General features: G+C 34.9%; 1 protein-coding gene and 1 non-coding gene across 2 annotated transcripts in view; one reads left to right on the forward strand and one right to left on the reverse strand.

Moving 5' to 3' along the window:
- LOC113519444 (solute carrier family 41 member 1) overlaps positions 1 to 15,299 on the reverse strand; it is a 93,825-nt gene extending 78,526 nt beyond the window's left edge. Inside the window, exon 1 of the mRNA XM_052897172.1 lies at positions 15,252 to 15,299. The gene's annotated coding sequence lies outside the window, so the exon portion shown is untranslated. The remainder of the gene's footprint in view (positions 1 to 15,251) is intronic.
- Positions 11,521 to 11,602, forward strand: Trnal-aag (transfer RNA leucine (anticodon AAG)). The gene has a single exon. It is a non-coding gene; the product is annotated as a tRNA-Leu (tRNA).
- Positions 15,300 to 16,847: the final 1,548 nt, after the last annotated feature.

Genomic DNA, 16,847 nt, shown 5'->3' on the forward strand with positions numbered 1-16,847 from the left:
ACCTAAGAGCTTTCATCTGAAATATATGTACATATATATGGACTACAAAAAAGTTAGCCATGGCATTCTATATTAGGTATACAGATAACTTTTTATAACCATTTCAATATATAAAAAAAAAAATTAAAATTAAAAATTACTTACAGTTTGGAAAGCTATTTAGACTACACTTCTACATTTCACCCGTGCGAAATGGGAGCGGATTACTAGTTTAAAATATATAATGTAATATGCAAAAAATACAGTGGAATTGAGAAATTCCACCCTTTTTTTAAAACCCACTTAAAAAAAACTCACAGAGTAACACCGAGATCATTTATTTAATGCTCTTTTAGAAGAGTATTCTACAAAACAAACGGAACATTTTTCCCAAAGAAACAAGACGAAAAGAACAAAAAACGTAAAGCCTCCCATGCTTCGAGCAACTTGAGAGTTGAGAGTTGAATGCACCATCATTGAACTGCATGCCATTCAGTTGATAGAACTTTATTTATTCTTGTGTGCGTATAAATGTGTGCGTGTGAGACTTCTGAATTTATATAGAATTGAAAATGCAAAAATAACAAAAAAAAAACACGTATTTGTTATAATATTAAGTTAAATTCGTGAACTTCTCGAGCTTTATTTGGGTTTAATTAGATATTTGTGATTATTATACAATACTGCATTTTAAAAAGACAAATATTTAAAACGTAAATATTCTAATCTAAGTTATATCCAGTTTAGAGTATTATCAGAGTATTATCGCACGTTGTACAACCAATTACATGTACTTAAAACATATATATATACACACACACACACACACACACACACACACACACACACATATATATATATATACATATATATATATATATATAATTAGAATTTCTTTTGATGACAGTGAGTGTCAGATCAAATCCGCTTCGAGCTTATATTGTCTAGGTGAATGACCTACTTGTCTACCATTCTAACTTGTGTGTTAATATGTTTTTTTTTTTCTTTTTTACATAATCAATCAATATAAATTTAATTTAATGTGTATAAATTTAGATTATGAAGTATGTAGTTTACAATGTAAATTTATTTTCTAATGTCATATTATTTTGTACAATGCCAATTATACAGTCCGCCTTATGGAAAGGGATTACTGTAATCTACGAATGCCAATTTGTACGATTCCACAATCATATTTTCTTTTAAAAATGACCAGATTGATGTGTGTGTAAGTATTTTACAGAACTAGATGTTATTTTGCGGAAATCTATATCACTGGGTGCTTAGAGATATTTTTTTAATAGTAGTTAATCGTCCAATTTTTTTCTTTTTGCAACATCTATATATTACCCCAATATGTTTTTTTTTTGATGGATGAAAATGGTATGGTAATCCTGCCTGCGCTAACGGGATACGCTGGCGGAGCACCAGTGAAGGGTGATAGATGAGAATGAAAACAGGCCAGTTAGCCCATCATGATGAATTCATCAGGAATTAACCATGATAGTTTCCAGGGAGAACCGCGAGGAGGTTAACCTGGTTGGGTACATTGCTAGCAATAGGATTCTCATTCTCCATTACTAACAATCCCTTTCCCCCCAATCGTCCAATGTTGGCAGTCACACGCATACTAATGATAGCGAAATTAAACAAAATAATTGTAACCCACTAATCGGTGACTTACGTGTAATCAGATTAAATAATACTTAATTTTTCTGGTTTCAAAAACGCTATCATTAAATTGAATGAATTGATAAATAGGTGAAATAATTATAAATAGATAAGTACTTACTTATCAAGTTAACAAAACTATGTCTTACAGGTTTTAATAATTGAGAAATGTGCACCAGAGTCCCTCTTAAAACACCACCAAAGCCTAACTGCGGTTGCCTACCCGCCAAGCGGGAGGGGAAATGAATTGTTAGTAATGGGGTCTAACAGCTCCATTGGTAGCAATGTACCCTACCAGGTCGACTTCCACGCGGTTCCCCCTGGAAACCATCGTGGTTAATTCTCGTGAATTTTTTCACGATGGGCTAACTGACCCGCTTTCATCCTCACTTATCACCTCCCACTGGTGCCCCGCCAGCGTATACCGATAGCGCAGGCGGGGTTACCATACCATAATCATCGATTAAAAAAAAGATAAAAAACCGCCAAATGTAGCAACTACTGGCAAAATCCCCTTTTTGGGGAAGATATTTAGCAGTGGATAGTAGACGACTGACATAAAGGTGATGATGATAAATCCAGTTAAGTTATTGTAGTTCACCAAAATGGTGTCGTTAACGCTGGTCTCTTATACCTACTCGTAAACCATAAAGCATGCATTGTGAAAGTCTAAATGTTAACCGTTAATGACCGGATTGAATAAATAGTTAACCAATTTACTGGGTACGGAGGAATAACACCTGAGTCCTAAGGAATGGCAAAGCATGGGGGGTATCAGGGGCGAAACAGTATACTCTGTTATGTCCATAGTATTGCTCATGTCTATAGTCGACGGTTACCACTTTCCATCAGGTGGGCCGTCAGCTTGTTTGCCATTCTAAGTTGTATGAAAAAAAAAATTCTCGCCTATCATTTCTCACTGCCGAAAAAGCGGAGTTACCATTTCATTTTTATCCAATAAAAAATAAGAAAAAGAGAGCCACAAATGTAGAAAATAAGTCTTGTCCAATTTGTAGCCGAGTCATACAAATAAAATGCCCTATTTAGTATTTCAAGGTAAATACATGTAAATACCAATAAATTACCTGAACATTATGATAAAACGCTCATTTCAATGATGACTGTATATACCTACATAGTTTGCTTATCTGCAGTAAATCCTTCATTTCCTGAGTTTTCCTTAAGTATGTTTACGCCACGGTAAATTTGATTAAATATCTTTCTTCTGACGATGGAAATACCTGGTGTAAACAAATACATTTTGTCAAGAAGCTTAGTAATGGGGTAGTTAGATCCCATTGCTAGCAATATACCCTGTTAAGTCGACCTCCACGCGGTTCTCCCAACAAAACATCGTAGTTAGTTATTGTTAAATTTGTCGCGACTGACCTAAGTTTATTTTTAGCTAACATCCCTCATAGATTCCCTTCAATGTAACCGATTGGTAAAAACTAGTGAAATTTACTTCCTTACAACTTCCAGAGGATGAAAACGATGAAAAAGAATAATAAATGGTATTTTTTTTATACAACTTAGAATCGCAAACAAGCTGACGGCCCACTTGATGGAAAGTGGTAACAGTCGCCTATAGACATGAGTAGTACCATGGACATAACAGAGTTTACTATTTGTCCATGCCAACAATGGGGCTGTCAAACCCCCTTTTCCCCCTAATATACCCCATTAGGTCGACTTCCACACGGTTCCCCCTAGAAACCATCGTGACTAATTTATCGTTGAATTTGTCACGATGGGCTAACTGACCTGCCTTTTCATCCTCACCTATCATTTCTCACTGGTGCCCCGCCAGTGTATACCGATAGCCCAGGCGGGGTTACCATTTCATTATCATCGATAGAAAAAAAAGCCCAAAATTATTTACGATTTACATTGTTTCTGTTGCATAGCTAACATGTAATTCCCTATACATCATTATGCATGTCAGGTACAATGCTGAGTAGAGGAAAATGCGTATTATGCTATAAAATGAATGAATGAGTATTGATTTCTTCCAACAGGGATTTTCCCTTTGCGCTCAGTGCCGTCAGCCTACGTTTATTTTTTTTTTTATACAACTTAGAATGGCAAACAAGCCGACGGTCCACCTGATGAAAAGTGATAACCCTCGCCCATAGACATGAGCAGTACCATGGACATAACAGAGTATACTGTTTCGCCCATGATACCCCCCATGCGTTGCCATTCATGAGGACTCAGATGTTATTCCTTTGTGCCCAGTAAATTCACGCCATATCCCAGCCTTAAAATCGAAACACAGCCATGCAAACACAGCTGCTTCACGTAATTTACTTCCACACTTCACCGCAAGGCTCCTTGCAGTTTTCTAATTTATCGTATCACGGCACGATATCGTATGTTTTCACGGTCATAATATAATACCGTTAAATGGTTTAGAAATAATAAGTGGAGAAAATGATAGATGCGGACAGCCTGCTTTTATTGTATAGTAGTTTAAATTAGGGTTGGCAACCCTTCGTTTCCTGTGGGTGTCATACAAGGCGACTAAAGAAACTTAATATTTAACATATTCGTTATTGGACCAATATATAGATATTCTAATTGATATATATATATATATATATATATATATATATATATATATATATATATATATATATATATATATACTAATATATAATAATTGACTGAGATACTATCCATATAGTCACCAGAGGGAGACTTTGTACAAAAGTCGATTGCTTGGGTACCTCTATCCTATTCGTGTTTCTACCGTGACGCAGTTGTGTTTGCATGGCTGTGTTTCGGTTTGAAGGGTGGGATATGGCGTGAATTTACTGGGTACAGAGGAATAGCACCTGAGTCCTCAGGAATGGCAACGCATGGGGGGTATCATGGGCGAAACAGTATACTCTGTTATGTCCATTGTACTGCTCATGTCTATAGATGACGGTTACCACTTTCCATCAGGTGGGCCGTCAGCTTGTTTGCCATTCTAAATTGTATAAAAAAATTTAAAAAAAAGAGAGAAGTGACCCGGCAACCCTTCCTTTTCCGTAGGTGTCGTAAGATACGACTAAAGGAACTTAATGGTCAAGGGATGGGCAGCAAGGTCTCTCTTAAAATACCTCTAAAAGCCTAACTGCGACTGTCAACCCGTCTGCCAAGCGTGACAATTACTGGCAAAACATTCCTTATGGAAAAGGCAATTGGGCCTTACTCTCTATTACTAACAGTCCCTTCCCCCCCCCCCCCTCAGCAGTGGACAGTTAACGGCTGAATTGTTGAACTATCTGTATTACCACTTAGTCATCATGTATTTACTGACTCATGTTAGAATTTTACAGATGCCCTACACCTCATAGTTGTGCCAACGAATGGTGAAAGCAAACAATACCAACCTTGAAAATATTTACGTCCTTTGTATTCTGATCTACAAGAACATAGTTGTGTTACATTGTCTTCAAAATTTACCTATTTTTTTAACATCACATTTATTATTTACCTTACAACATACCATTATTGCTACTTCATCTCCTCACCTATCATCCTTCACTGGTACCCCGCCGGTGTATACCGATAGCGCGGGTGGGGTTACCATTCCATTATCATCCATAAAAAAAAACATACCATTATTTGTGTATGTATGTTACTGACACTGACTGAACCAAAATGCTTTAACTAATTCAATATTATTATTTCAGCCGTTAACTGTCCACTGCTGAACATAAGCCTTGCCCGTAAGGGGAGTTTTGCCAGCAGTTGTCACGCTTGACAGGCGGGTTGGCAACCGCAATTACACCTTTGAGGATGATTTAAGAAGAACGCTACTGATCTCTCGTCCTCCCATAGTTACGTCTTACGACACCCACAGGAAAGGCAGGGATGGCCTATTCTATGCCGAGGAAGACACGGCGAAAACTGATTTAATACACGAGTATACATTGGTTATTTAATTAGAATTATTCCGTTTAATTCCGCTACCATTAGTATATGTGTGACTGCCAACATTCGAAAATTGGCCAACCTTATTACTATCAGAAGTAAAATGACAAGATAGCACCTAGTTCAGCAAAGTATCAGAAAGCCTACCAAGAAATATTTTCCGAAATTTCGGGGCCGAACGAAACAAATTTGATGTTAAAATTACATAATACATACCCGTTTAAAAATATTAAAATATCGTTCCCTTAGACTATTAGTCTTATTTATTGTAGGATTTATGATAAAAGAAATGTCAAGCTCCATTTACTGGGCCAATTTCAATACGAACAAAAACTCGAAATTGAGCCCGAAGTTTCCGAGTTTCATTTCATGGTAGACCCCTTGTTCTATTGCCCTTTGACTTGTCCGTGCTTCACAACTTCATAACTTTTTGAATTGCCTCTTTATTTCTTCCGACTTTAAGAAGGATTTAGATGGTTTCGTTTTTAAACGAAAAAGTTTGTTAATAATGTTCCATTTTAATTTGGCCAAGATTTATGTCGCATTTTATGACACAAAATCACAGCGCACATGCTCTCTCCCCCCTCAAATACGTCTATGACATTAATATTCTGCCAGGTCAACCTCTACGTAGTCCCCTATGGAAACTTCTTATAAATTAACTAACCTGGCTTCATCGGGGGGAATAGGATTGTTAGTAATGGAGACTGAGAATCCCATTACTAGCAATATACCCTGTCAGGTCGACCTCCACGTGATTCCCCCTGGAAACCATCGTGGCTAATTCTAGTTGAATTCGTCAGGATAGGCTAACTGACCTGCTTTCATCCTCATCAGTCATCTATCACTGGTGCCCCGCCAGTGTATATCAATAGCACAGACGGGGTTACCATACCATTATTACCCATTAAAAAAACCTAATTTTATCACCGAAGAGGAAAGGGGTTGTTAGTAATGAGAATCTAACAAACCCATTGTCAGCAATATACCCTATCAAAAGTCAGTAAACAGTTTTTAATGGTTGATAATGGAATGGTAACCCCGCTTACGCTATCGGTAAACGCCGGCGGGGCACCAGCGAGGAATGATAGGTGAGAATGAAAAAGGCAATTCAGTTAGCCCATCGTGATGAATACACCTGGTCTCCAGCACGATGGTTTCCAAGGGGACCATCGCGAGGTCGACCTGGTTGGGTACATTGCTAGTAACAGGGCCTTTAATCTCCATTACTAACAATCCCTTGCTGCTGGGGGGGCCAGCAGTGAACTGTTAACAGCCGGAATGATGTTGATGATTTTACTCTAATGAGAAGTTGGCAATCGTTGTTGACGTTAATAATTCATGTCAGGGCTTGACTGTTGAGGACTTGGGATCACGTCGAGTGGTACGTGGACGATAAACGTTTCTAAATGTCCTGATAACGTTGGAAAGCAACCGATAACTAAACACATAAACACTCGAAAATGACATACATACAATCAATTTCAAGTGTACCACGCTTTGGGACCGCTCGACAAGGATCCACGTATATAATTAACTTTCTTCTATATTGATAAACTCAAATATTTTTTTTCTTTGTCTGTACATTTACACGGCGAAAATATTGATAATATCCTGAAGATTTTTTGTCTATGAATTATTTATTATTGGTTTTTACCCGTGACTTCATCTTCGCGAAGGTATATCTGCAGTATTTATGTAAACCCAACTCAACATTTTTTTTATGGATGACAATAAGATGATAACCCCGCCTGCGCTATCGGTATACGCCGGTGAGGCACTAGTGAGGGATGATTGGTGAAGGTGAAAAGGCAGCTCACTTAGCCCATCGTGACAAATTTAACGATAAATTAGTCACGATGGTTTCCAGGAGGAACCGCGTGGAGGTCGACCTGAGAAGGTATATTGTTAGCAATGGGGACTAACCTCGCCATTACTAACAATCCCTTCTCCCCCAACTCAGCATTATATATATATATATATATATATATATATATATATATATATATATATATATATATATATATATATATATATATATATATATATATATATATATATATATATATATATATATATATATATATATATATATATATCGATATCCATCCAACCGATATGACTGATATCGAAATGAGTGATGACCTCTTAATGTCCAGAATCCAAGTTTAAATTACGAGTACTTATACATTTTTATTTTTAAATGTCCTATACCGTTTATGTATAGGACATTTAAAAATAAAATAAAAAGTAAATTTTAAAAAGTCAAAAATTTTCACATTAATTTAAAGCATAAAGTATTCAGTATGCTAAATTATGATATACCCTGTACCTCGTGTACCAAATTTCTTTTAAATCCGTTCAATAGTTTTTGCGTAAAAGAGTAACAAACATGCATCCATACATTCATTATTACAAACTTTCTCATTTATAATATTAATAGAATAATGTAGGGGGGAAAAGGATTGTTAGCAATGGAGTTTGACAGCCCCATTGCTAGCAATATCCTTATTAGGTCGATCTCTACGTGGTTCTCCCCGGAAACCACCGTGAACAATTCTTGTTGAATTCGTCACGATAGGCTAATTGCCCTGCTTCATCCGCGCCTATCATCCTTCACTGGTGCCCCGCCGGTGTATACCGCGGGTGGGGTTACTATTCCATTATCATCCATTAAAAAAAAATAAAAAAATAGAATAATGTTCAATCTAATGTAACATTGTTTATGAATAAATTGAATTGAAAAATTGAAAGTATTAAACAATTGACATCCCACCGCTGGGCAAAGATCCCTCTCTGTTTTTCTGTCTTATAGCGGCTATATTTGCATGAGTGTATTTCGCTTGAAAGAGTGGAATATAGCAGTGGAATTACAGAGTACAGACAAAGGCATAACACCATAGTCCTCAGGCATGATAACCCTATAAAGGGTGTCACAGTATTTTCTGTGATGTCCACGCCGTTGAAGACTATAGACAATGGTTACTTTCTTTCCACTCTTCTTTCTTCAAGTTTTTTTTTTATACAACTTAGAATGGCAAACAAGCTGACGGTCCACCTGATGGAAAGTGGTAACCGTCGCCAATAAACATGAGCAGTACCATGGACATAATAGAGTATACTGTTTCGCCCATGATACCTCCCATGCGTTGCCATTCCTGAGGACTCAGATGTTATTCCTCTGTACCCTGTAAATTCACGCCATATCCCCACCCTTCAAACCGAAACACAGCCATGCAAACACAACTGCTTCACGGTTGAAACACGAATGGGACAGAGGTACCCATGCAATCGACTTTTGTACAAAGTCTTCCTCTGGTAATGATTTTTTTCTTTCCATCAGCTGAGTCATCCACTTGTTTTTCCTTCTACGTTGCATAAAAACCTGTTCCAAAACGTCCAGTTATGACATGAAGAGTCTTTGTTTTAAATTTTACTAATGTGAAGCTGTAACCATTATTAAAACAATACCCCCCCCTCCCTCCCTTAATAAGTACGTGACTTAGTATAAGAAATAACATAGTTCCGATAAACAGAGCATTTATTTTTGTTAATTTTGCACTACAATTACTGAATAATACGTGCCACGCACACGGTACAAATTTTTATAATTATTATTGCTTAATTATAATAAATTTTCATTGTTATTTAATACATATATAATTACATTTTAATATTATAACTGTCGGTTTAACTTACGCGTAATTAGATCGACAAAGCTCGACTAGTTTCGGTATCAATTCGTGATTAATTAATTATGAACGAGTGTGACTGTGAGTCAGGTTTGCGCTCGCGTAAACCAGTAATTATTACATTAAAACGTAATGGGTGCTTACGAAATATTATGAATTTAATGAAAATGTCTTAAAAAATCAATTAATTCAATCTAATGATTTTTATCATCATCATTCCCGACGTTTTTTTGTTTGATGGGTGAAAATGGAATGGTAACCCCGCCTGCGCTAACGGGATACGCTGGCGGAGCACCAGTTAAGGGTGATAGATGAGAATGAAAACAGGCCAGTTAGCCCATCATGATGAATTCATCAGGAAATGACCATGATAGTTTCCAGGGGTAACCGCGAAGATGTCGACCTGGTTGGGTATATTGCTAGCAATGGGATTCTCAGTCTCCATTACTAACAATCCATTTCCCCCCTCATTCCTGCCGTTATCTGTCCACTGTTGAACATGAGACCGTTTATAATGGCAGTTTACCATTGGGGGGATTTTGTCAGAAGTCGTAATGCTTGGCAAGCGGATTTGCAACCGCAGTTTGGGTTTTATTGATGTTTTAAGTTAGATGTTACTGCCCATCCCTCGATCATTAAGTTTCCTTAGTCAACGTGAAGGGTTCAGGAGTATTGTGGTGAGATAATACGCACCAATGTTTATTATATATGTCAACTTTTATAATATAACTAGCTGACCCCGTAAACGTTGTTTTACCACTTATTGCGAAATATAAAAATCGCGATTAAAATACAGGGGTTGATCGTAAATCGACGAAAATTTAAAGTTGTATGTATTTTCAATGCTAAATCATATTTAAATAAAAATAAAAAAAATTGACAAAAAAATAAAAAAATAAAATTTTTAGGGGTGCGTCACCCTTATCAGTGATGGGTATAAAAAATAGATGTGAGAATAATATAAAAAATAGGTCTGAGAATCGGCCAGATTCTCAGACCTACCGAATAAATCGGTAAAGCCGTTTCGAAGGAGTTTGGTAACAAACGCCGTGACACGAGAATTTTATATATTAAATTAAATTTTAAAAACAAGCAAACATTTTGTTATATATATATTTATATCATGACGCTTGGTAACGGGACTCACTCGCAAGATGCGCGCGCAGGTCGCGCAGGCGCTTTGTGATTGTTGGGTGCGGTGTTTTATTAACTTGGACAATTTAAAAATTTATTTTGTTTCATTGTAAAAGAATTCTTATATTTTAATTATTGATTAAATATATTTATAAGATGAACCCTACAATCAATCCTACAGTATTATTAAAAATAAATTGTTTAAGGACAAAATGACTGTCGTTTGCTTCGTGCTTCGGAGGGTATATAAAGCCGTCATCTGACAATCCACCTTAGTGGCTTTTTAGTACAACGAAAGCAGCCTTGGAACTCTTGAAACCTAAGGGCGCCATTCTCACACGAGTGATGGGTATTACTCATTTATTTTGTTATAAGATTGACGTCCCTTCATTCTGGGACAAAATCGACTTATCTCTAAAACTATCTACTATAACATGTAACCAACTTAAAAAAAAGTTCGTCTATAATTTTCGTACGTATGTAACCTCATATCTCCGTTACAGAAACACTTTATCAATCAGTCAATTACTTTCACAATTGAATAATCAATTCGCATCTCAATACTGACAACTCATCATTATTGTATCTGATAATGGAAAGATGGCAAATGTCACGTACAAATCGCAGCGCACTGTCACGTACCATTTATCAAAAATTACATGGAAATCGGGCCAGTCACTTGACGTGAAAGACGAGGATCAAGATATAAGAATCGTGAGATCTATCATCAGGAATAGATAGTGGAGAGTATCATGGGCAGCATGGCATTTATATCTACTAGTACGAGTGTCTATTATACTGGCTTATACCCGTGACTTTGTCCGCGTGGCCGCGATACTGGACAGTGAGCATCATTGACCGGTATAAATAGAATCCTATGTCCTTCTCCATTCCATATAATACCTCTGTCTACGAATAACAAATTTTATAGCGACTGGTTTAGCTTAAGAATATAAGAGACTTATACGTATTTTTCATTATTAAAATATTTTAAATATATGTTTTTATTTTAATAATGAGTGTATACAAAATTCATTAGTATACATAATTAGCTTATTGTACACTTACCGTATATGATATTTATAAAAAGTGTACAGTAATTTCGAAACACTGAATATGAGGTAGCGTGGCCGAGCGGTCTAAGGCGCTGGTTTAAGGCACCAGTCTCTTCGGGGGCGTGGGTTCGAATCCCACCGCTGCCATGTCTTTTTTTATGTAACACGCCTGTATTTTAACAATAATAAAAAATATATATTCCTTTTTTTTCTATATATAAAAATAAAAAAAAATGCATAAAAATATTATAGAAGAACAAAAATATTTTTAAACTACAAACAAAAACTATTAGATCTTCAAAGGTTTTCATTAATTTTTAGATGTTAGCTAATTTGTTATATTTTTTTTAATAGTTATTTTTTTCTACAACGTCCCCAGTACAAAAAAAAATGTTTATATAAAAATGTCATTTAATGATATACATAATATACATATATTGTAATAATCCACTTTGTTACACGACTTCAAATTGATAACAATATTTTGATATTACGTAAAATAAGTAGTAATACATTAGCTAAATCATTACTTTATCTATACTTATATTATGAAATTCATTGTTTTCGAAAAATTCCAATTATTCATCGATAATTTCATGTTAATGAAAAATATAATCACAATAAATACCTATCTGCATACCTATATATTATAAAATAATATTAAATAGATAAAACAATTGCTCGCTCTAACACTAATCAATAATTTACAACTATAGTTCAGAACTATACACATAGCGGGAATAAATGCATGTCTTTTTAGTGGCGTAGCTACCGTGGGGCTAGACGGGGCAATGCCCCGGGGCCCCAAGCTTAGAGGGCCCCTCAGAGTCTAACTTAGAAACTACAAATTGAACTAAAGAAAATTTCTCCCACATTCGAAATATAAATAAATCAGATTTATTTAAATGTAACTAAATATTTATATTTCCATTTTAAATAGTTTAGTTGAGGCCGTAGTTTATTTTTTACCCCAAAGCCTTTGGTTATCTAGCTACGTCACTGGTTCTTTTAAACACTACGGCCCTTTTAAATTAGGTATTTCATAACATTGTGTAACTTCTATGTATGCATTCGTCAGTGACGTAAGTATACCATCTGGTGTTAGTGGCAAATTCATCGAATGTAACCCTCCCATTATATAAATATAAAAAAAAAATAAAGATGAATGTTGCGTAGCTTTTCTTTGTCTTGAGAGTTTATTTGTATAATTCGTGTATGTTCTTAAGTCAATACTTTAATTCATTAAATTAAATTGTTTTTTTTTTTTGCTTTTAACTAATTTATGTAATAAATAAATATTAGATTATTCCTGTGCTCCTGACCTCGTGGACTAGGGCCTCACTCAGGTCGGGGCCCGTGTCATTTTGCCCGCCTTGCCACCCTATTTTTACGCCACTGGCGGTTCTTATAATCGGATTTTTTTAGTTTTCAACCAACTTAAAAAATATAAAGGTTTCAATTCGTTTGTATCTTTATTTTTTATATTTGTTACCTCATAACTCCGTGAGTTATATAGGCCGTGATTTTTTATCCGAAAGGATATACTTACAGATTGGTCCCTTAGAAATTTTATTAAAATCATTTCAGTAGATTAGTTTTTAAATCAAAATAACTGGTTTTACCACAATTAAAGTCGAATTTTAGTTGATTACTATGGATTTAAACAGAACGTAATCAGTTTTGCTATTATTTTTTATCAGGCGCTTTCATTTTTTATTTTCAATATTTTTTGTACATTGTAAACAATTTGTCACGGAGTAAATTAATTACTAAAATCGGTACATACAATGAGGAGAAGAAATTAATTATTATTATTTATTCGGGCAGAAGCCATATTGTTTGTTAGTAAATACATAAATATGTTCATAATCATGTTTGTATATATATATTTTTATGGGTGAAAATGGTATGGTAACGGTAACCCCGCCTGCGCTAATGGAATATGCTGGCGGAGCACCAGTTAAGGGTGATCGATGAGAATGAAAACAGGCCAGTTAGCCCATCATGATAAATTCATCAGGAATTAACCATGATAGTTTCCAGGCGAAACCGCAAGGAAGTCAACCTGGTTGGGTATATTGCTAGCAATGGGATTCTCAATCTCCATTACTAACAATCCCTTTCCCCCTATAAAAATATATATATTACTACTTAAGCCTTCCTCGATAAATGGACTTTCTAATACAAAAATAATTTTTCATTTAGAACCAGTAGTTCCTGAGATTAACGCGTTCAAACAAACAAAATCCTCAGCTTTATAATATTAGTATTAATGAATAAGTACATGTATTATACATCTTTTTTTATAGTATTGTGCTTATTAAATTTAAACCATAGAAATACAAAGAAACTGTTTATAATCAATCGATCAGTTCTATAAAATATAATCATTCATATTGATTTTTTTATAGTAGGTATTTTTTTTTATACAACTTAGAATGGCAAACAAGCCGACGGTCCACCTGATGGAAAGTGGTAACCATCGCCTATAGACATGAGCAGTACCATGGACACAACAGAGTATACTGTTTCGCCCATGATACCCACCATGCGTTGCCATTCCTGAGGACTCAGGTGTTATTCCTCTGTACTTAGTAAATTCACGCCATATCCCACCCTTCAAACCGAAACACAGCCATGCAAACACAGCTGCTTCACGATTGAAACACGAATGGGACAGAGGTAGCTTAAATACGTATTTATAATTTCTTTTTTCCTCCTTTTTATTAAAATAAGATTACTTTTTAATTCGGCTGTATATCTTTATATATGTTACGTGATATGTTCATAAATTGCTGTTTTTATTTTTTATTTTTTTTGTTATTGTAGGGTATCGACTTTATGTTCGTACCGTATAAATTATGGGTCTAATTAAACAGAAAATGTTTATAAAAAAGAATTCTTAAATTATCCATGTTTCTTAGAACATGAAGTTTGCAAGAATTAAAAAAAAATTAAGAAAATACAATAACGTATAGTTTGTATAAGTATAAACAATATTTGTATAAATATAAGTATAAATATGTTATTGTATTTTATTTATATTAGCTACTAAGCTAGTACAAGCACTATGGTTTTTTTTTTTCGATATTAAAATCTATATTAGTATTTATATTAAGTTTTTTAAACCATTTATTTATTATTTCATACTCGCAGGCCCTGTCCAATTTATTTATAAACATTAAAAAATATTTTACCATACTAGGCGTTATTTTGCGGGAGTTCATATCACTGGTTATTTAAATAGAATTATTTTGTTTAATTCCACAAACGTACCAATGGTAGCAGAATTAAACAAAATAATTCAATTCAAACAAGCGGTCAAAAATAACCAAATCCAATGGTTCTTAAGTTGCGCTTACGAATAGAATTTTTATTTAATTTATATAGTAGTATATATTTTTTATGATGCTTTTACATATATTATGTACTAGATAAGCGATAAGTTGTCCATCTGATATTTATCCACGATATACATATAGAACGTAGACGTAATGGTATGAAGATATAGGTACCACGTGGTATTGAATACTAGACATCCACGCATCTCTATCGATTTTTTAATCCCACCACTCGTAATGTGTAGTAACACTCTATTTTTCTAGAGAATAATAAAAACAAAACTATATTAGTGCATTAGAAAAAAAAAAACTACACACAACATCCACTATCACTGTTTCTACGAGAAGCACACTTGAATGCATTATTACACTTGATATTAAAAAAAAATAACGCCACTACTCTATCATCTAATCACTATTTCGTAACATTTCGCCGATTTTTTTTTCACACTCACCATTACATGGTCGAAATCGTATTCCGTCCGCGCACTCTTATAGCTGACGTCAAACTGCCGTTGCCTTTGGATTTTCGGAGTGGCAGACATTCGATTTTTGAAAACAGCTGACTCTACTGTAACTTGAACTATCTCATGTAACAAACAAGGAGAGTGCAGAGATCTTGCTAACTGGACATTCACGGTCTAAAGTCAAAGGTCACCGCCGTGCAACAATTCGAAAATCGAACAAACGTTCGCGCCTTAAAATGCGACTTTATTTTAAACATAATTTAATAAAAACAAACGGGATAATTTGTGATTAAAAACATTAACAGTTTTAATTTGATGCTCTCTTTTATAAAATGCCGACGCCATTTTATGTGACGGCAGAGACATACGTAGTGCACGGCGCATGCGTCAATTTTTATGTAAGATTTTGCATTCTAAGTACTTATTTAAATAATTGAATATAAACAAATTAATCTAGAAAAATCGAAAATATAACTCGATATAGGTATCTAATAATGTACTGTTAGTAACAGAAACAACTAAAAAATATCCAATTATATACCTATCAGATAAGAATCTCTCCTTATTAAGAAGGTACGCGACCTTACCTGTTAGAAGAAACTTTATTAGCAAAAGAAACCTTTTAAGAAAACCTTAGTAGTTAGGTAAAGGTCGTGAGTTTGATTCCAACCGACAGTATATAATACAATACATAATGCTTTATACTTTCACTTCAAATGCGGTTTTCTTTTAATGGAAAATAATTGCCGCCAATATTAGCAATTTACACTATACAGTAAAATTTATAATATACATTGGCGATGTAACGATAAATAATGATAGACATTGACGTGTTTAATATTATTTTCCAGGACAGGTCTGGCCCTTATAAAAAAGTGTATATGTACTCTCAGATATGTCTTTGAAAAGCTGAAAGCTCTGCTTGCATTCTGGTGCCCATAAAAGTTTAGAGTTAGCACGGGCCACCTGACTATATCCAAAAGCTATTTTGACCGACGGCTTAGATGAGTCATAGATTGTATCAAACATTCTCTTTCTACAGGTAGAGTGCGTAAACCTTACCATAGACAAGAAAACAAACGACGCAGCATCTAATCACGGAGCACCGAGAGCGAACTATTTCAAAAGAGAACAATTCTTGACCTACATAAATGTCTCGACTCAAACACAATTTGCTCGGCTTGCGTAAACTGAAATGAAAGGCATAGCAAATCCATTCTGCGGAGGCTTTGGATCACTGCAACACCAATATAATGCACTGCAAACAGTATTTATAGTCATAAGCATTGATTTGTAAATAAATTGTCTATGGTTCAATAGAATTACGTGATATCTACCTAGCAATTTTTAACAGAAAAGTATCCGGCGAGTGCGTGTTGAATTAGTTACTTGCCTATCTACTTCTGTGTGTATGAATGGTAATGAATTTAAAAATATAACAATCCGAATAAAAATTATAGGAAATACACAAAATAATGGGCGCCCTTATCTCTAAAAGCGATCTTTTCCAATCAAACTTTGAAGCTTTGGATGGAAAGAAGTACCTAATTATAAATAGTATACTTGGAGGTATCCTCGATTGAT

The sequence above is a fragment of the Galleria mellonella genome, unplaced genomic scaffold (assembly GCF_026898425.1).
Source record: "Galleria mellonella isolate WM207_F2 unplaced genomic scaffold, CSIRO_AGI_GalMel_v1 utg352, whole genome shotgun sequence".
Lineage (NCBI taxonomy): Eukaryota > Metazoa > Arthropoda > Insecta > Lepidoptera > Pyralidae > Galleria > Galleria mellonella.